This window comes from Berghia stephanieae, unplaced genomic scaffold (genome assembly GCF_034508935.2).
Source record: "Berghia stephanieae isolate SIO BIC M18660-M18661 unplaced genomic scaffold, UCSD_Bste_1.3 scaffold3123, whole genome shotgun sequence".
Taxonomy (NCBI): Eukaryota; Metazoa; Mollusca; class Gastropoda; order Nudibranchia; family Aeolidiidae; genus Berghia; species Berghia stephanieae.
In genome coordinates, this window is record NW_027624316.1 from 2,698 (window position 1) to 7,853 (window position 5,156).

Genomic DNA, 5,156 nt, shown 5'->3' on the forward strand with positions numbered 1-5,156 from the left:
AAATTTGAATGTTTATATAGGTTTCTGATACTTATAATTGTTTTAATATCAATAAACAAAAGCAAAGGTGGCTATAATTTTGTAGAAGTTGCAAGATTTATAATATTAAGAAAATATTCTTTTCGTTCTTCAAATAGGGGATACCCTTACATAAAGCTACAATAAGCATCCTGTACCACAAATATGCACGAAATATCCTTATATTCATAATCCTGAATGATTTTCCAACAAATTGGTACCAAATTTTAACATGTTCTTAAGAATTTGTAAAACACCCCTTCGGTTGACATTTTCGTGGAATTTCCCTATTACAAAGCTTTTTTTTAAAAAAAATTTTAAAGCAATAACTAGATAGAAGAAAATAATCGTCCCTTAAACAGAAACTGAAATGTGGTTTTACACGGGGAAGCCAAAATCTTGGTCTTTCTAGCCAAGATGGCCCATTTTGGTCTCCCTAGACACTCATATAGTTCAGTGGTGTTAGGCACTTTGATAACTCAATTCACGTGGCTGCCGATATGGCTCACTGTACTGTCAGGTGAAACATTTTTTTTACCCTTTACTGTTTTGGTCATCATGGTCATGGCGTTATTTGTGAAAGTAGCTGGCTAATTTTGGTACCATAATTTTAAAGGTTTTCATGCAAGCTTTTTAATGGTGTATTTCATTCTTAATTTCTGATGATTGTATTTTTCAGAAAGCAAATGCTAAAAGTCAATTTTCAAATCATAAGAATAAGAAATTTTAATATTATGGATCCATATTAATTATGTTTAATACATCATAAGAATTGATATACTCGCACACTTTTTTATTTTAGTCGCCGTCATCAACTATTCTTTTTTAGGACAAAAACTTCATCTTTTTTTCAATTTTCATTTAACCCTGATTTTTTCCATACTTACCATACATGAAAATGATTATAAACGAAAATAAAGCTTATTTTCTGACCTTTAATTTAATGTTTAAAATGATACCCAACACTTGCCCTTTATTTTTTAATTGAAACAAAATTACTGAAAAAAATATGTGGGGCGCGTTCACTGCAAAACCCTAACTTTCCCGATCGCCACGAGACAATGGTTTTGAGGCAGCAGTGAGATCACAGATTGACTCTGTAAAATTGACTGAGATTTTCACCTGAAAATAGATAACTCTTGAAGCTTTTCTCGTAGAGAGAAAATTAAGGTATCAAATTAAATGCTTTTTCATGCCCCATCTACCTGACTGGGTCAAATTGCAAATTGAGATGTTTTGAGTTTGAAAATTTTATCAAAGTTCAAAGTACCTAGTGTTGTTATTTTTCTAATTTCAAAAACAATTTGATAGTTGGTTGTCATTTAACGGCAGATGCCATTATTAGTTACTGCGTTTCCTACAGTTTCGAGATTGCAAGTGATGGGAAACATTGTTTCATCGGGTTATAGTACCAAAAAAACCTCCCCTACTCAGGTATGCTAAGAACCTAGGGAAGTCCGTACCATGATAATAATATAGTATTGGAGATACCAAACTACTTATAAATGCAACCTGAACCGTCCAACATGTCCGTAGGCATGGAGAGATTTAGCTTGATTAATAAAAAATAAAGGTATAGCCCCTCAAAAATGGACCTGAGAGCAAATTTTTGTAAAAAATTCAAATATCCAATTTTCTGAACTGAAAATTTGGTTTTCTTCATGTCTCATGTAGTCTTTCAGAGCTATTCGGCCCATGGAGCAGGAGTTTATCCCGCTTTCTATAGTGTGAAACAGACAGTAGTAATGGATTGCTACCATTTGAGTAGTACAGTGGTCTGTGGCAAAGTGCTTTCCACCAGATCTAACAGATAGAGCTACCCGATCACTGCTGGGTGGATGGGGGGTCAGAAATATCGGCTGCACCCGGGATCGATCTCGGTCCCATTGCATGTGAATCAAGTGCTCTACCAGCTAATCTGTCGATTTTGATGGTGAATAAAATAGAATGAAATAACTATATATTACTTTATATGGCGACACAACACATAATGTAATACTAGATATCTCCAGTATGTTGGTAAGCATAAAAATAGAGCCTATAAGAAGGGAAGCATGTTTTTTCTGCTAATTTGCAAATGACATTTACAATAACAACAAAATACAAGTGACATTCAGTTCTTTTTGTGGATTTTTTTTTTTCTATTTCTTCTTAATAACATAATTAGAATTAGATATCTCCACAGGTCAGATGGATCTGTAGTGTAGTGAGTAGTGGTGAAGTTGTTTGACCCTGAACTGGAAGGTCCCGGGTTCAAATCACTTGATTCAACGGGTGATTGAATTACCCTCAATTTAAGGAAGGTTTGCAAGTTACTATTATTATATGAATCTGTAAAAGTTGTTTTATAATTTTTAGATTGGCCAGTAATTCTGTGCTCGTTGACAAAAATATGGGCTGTACAGAAAAAAATTTGAACCCTGCTTTTATATGTGTGACCTACACATTGGGCAGGCATGACAATTTGAACGATGGGTTTTGACTGGAATGTGTTTTTTATTTAGTGATATTGTATTCTTGCACTGTGCTATTTATCTTTGTTTTGGTGGTCTAACTGGATTTTACGTCATGTATTCATGTTTTAACTAGGAGGGTTTTGAACTCGAATGTCCCTTGTTTAGTGTTTTGCTCTTTTTACATTTTATGAAGGCATCCTGCATATATATTGTAGATGTTTTAACATTCAGTTTTGTACATTACTATTAATGTTGATTAATCTAAATTTCAGATGGCATTCCAGTATCTGTAGTGGTGTTCGTGTTCAGCCTGGCAGCACCAAAGATGGGCAACTCAAAGGTTAAAGGGTCAGGGCCATGATTCAGCTTTAACTATAAAATCATTTCCTGGACATGATATTTGAGTGAGTAGAAATCCCATTAACATAACCTGACCCCAAAAAATGTGACCAATCTCAATGAAGCAGTATTATTTCGGGGTGACGCTTCGGAAGTTAATATTATAAGATCATTGAAGTCTTGCATTTATTAAATTTTTAAATTTTCTATTGCTGTTGCACGAGCTTGAGGTGCATGCACTGGGACTGAGTTCGGAGTTGCAGGTATTAAAGAATATTACTATTACACTCCTCTCAATGGTCTCATCTGTTAGTATTTTTATTTTCATTTTTTTTTTATTTTTACAATAATTGTTTCTGAATAATTAGCAATGATTAAATGGTCACAACACTAAACTTGGGAAAGTCGATGCAGTCGGGACGAATAAAATCTGAGCGCTGCCTAGCAGGTAACTCTATATATCGCTCTAATAGAGCGACATCTAATGCCTGCTAAAATAAAATAGTGTATGGATGTATGTTTCATTCCAATGGCATATGGCAGAGATATTGTTTAATTAATTGTTTGTTGATGTACTTAGATAATAAAGCACAAAGGTGATTTTCTGCACTCTGACTGTGCATCTTCACAGATCATATCTGGACTTGCGTTGTGCTAGTGCAGTCCATAGTTTTCGTTGTTATTGAGGAGTGCTTTAGTCATCTTGGAAATAATGTCCCAACAGTTGTGTCATCTGCATGTGTATGACGATTTTCTATTTATAAACAAGAGTGCCGCCCGATGGTTTTCCTCGGATCTGCAGAAATCTGCGGTTTTGTAGTTTAGAGGAGGAATTTCCTCCTTTTTAAAATTACAATTTCTCGAAACAATGTGAGTTGATGTGTGGTGTAACACACAGGTGCAGTTTCCCACTCTCCAGAAGTTAGCTCGAGTATCAATGATAATCTATCATCTCAATTGCTCTAAAAGTGGGGTTTAGTGCAGTAGAAATGGGGCTTAAACGCAATCGTTCAACATTTTCCTACTTTTTCACTTTTTGTCACCACCAGCACTGAAACAAAAGAAAAATTCCGGGCTTTATTACACATGGTGCTTGAGTTTTTCATCAAATTTATTTGACGCATTGATCAATGATTCAGTGTTCGATTTGGATTGATGGCCTATCAGAAGATTTTCAAAGGAATCTTGTGTTTCTCTGCTTGGGTTTCAACAAGGGTATCTCAGCTGTAAAGCCTTTTTTATTCCACTTTGGCAAGAATGATTGAAATTTGAGTTAATCTGTTTTTGTCAGAGGTGTATTTTTCTCGAATCCGAATGATGGATTGGTGGTCCCAATCTAAAGTAGTCAGGATTAATCTCAATAGATTAATAGACTGCTCATTTATTTAGCACTTATCAATCTAGGGGGATCTTTGGCTCCATATTTCCAAGCCTTGTTTACACCACCATTTGTACATCGTCACCTTTTTGTTATTCATGAATAAATGCTGATTTCTCTAGATTACTTTCGTTATTAACCTATTGCCATTTTTTTTTCCTCAGATGCTTGTCCCTATCCTAGTACCAGACATTTTACTGATGAACAGCGAGCTATTCCTGCTCAGAAAAATATAGATCACAAGAATGCCACATATAGTGTGGTCATGAGTGGACAACCATCTTTGATGGAAGGAAAAAGGAGCCTCATGGGATATAAGAGGTTTTTCAACACTGCTTACTCATTTGAATTTCAACACTAACAGGAGATGATTCGTTCTGTACTGTAGATGAAGTTTGTGATTCAATCAAAACGTATGTTATGTACAAAGTTAAAACCATCATCTTGGACATGGAATTTTGCAAAGTTGATCCAAGGAGTTGTTACCTAACACCAGCATAGTCCTGTGTCAGTTTCTTGTTCATCAGCATTTCACAATAAAAAGCTTTGAGGACTTGATTCTGAAAGGAGAGAAGAGATTTTAAAAGCATGTGTTGTTGTAAATCAGTAGAACAGTACAATGATTTAAAACTTGGGTTTTTTATTTAGACGTTGGCTATTTTTTATAGACAATGGAACTCCTTGACACTCTGTTGGATTTGATGTTTTCATCGGGAGTTGTGGGAACTTTTGGAAATTCAACAAGTTTAATTGTAAAACATTTGTTCTCAACAGGAGGTCAGGATTTGTAAAGATGGGAGGACAGTGCTAGCAGCTTAATTGGAAAAGCATTGTGTAAATCACTTCTATTAACCCCCTCAGTGAGTGGCCTCCATAATTGGAACATGTCATCAGTGATGCCAAAACTCCGGTTTCACCGGAAAAAACTCCGGTCTGGAGCAAATAATTCCGGGCTCCGGGCAACT

The 5,156-nt window shown here is 35.4% G+C and overlaps 1 long non-coding RNA gene across 1 annotated transcript; it reads left to right on the plus strand.

Annotated features, from left to right (window-relative positions):
- Positions 1-2,179: 2,179 nt before the first annotated feature.
- LOC144961581 (uncharacterized) lies at positions 2,180-4,767 on the plus strand. Its single transcript, XR_013643209.1, has 3 exons — positions 2,180-2,321; positions 2,747-2,878; positions 4,356-4,767. It is a non-coding gene; the product is annotated as an uncharacterized LOC144961581 (long non-coding RNA).
- The last annotated feature ends 389 nt before the right edge of the window (positions 4,768-5,156 follow it).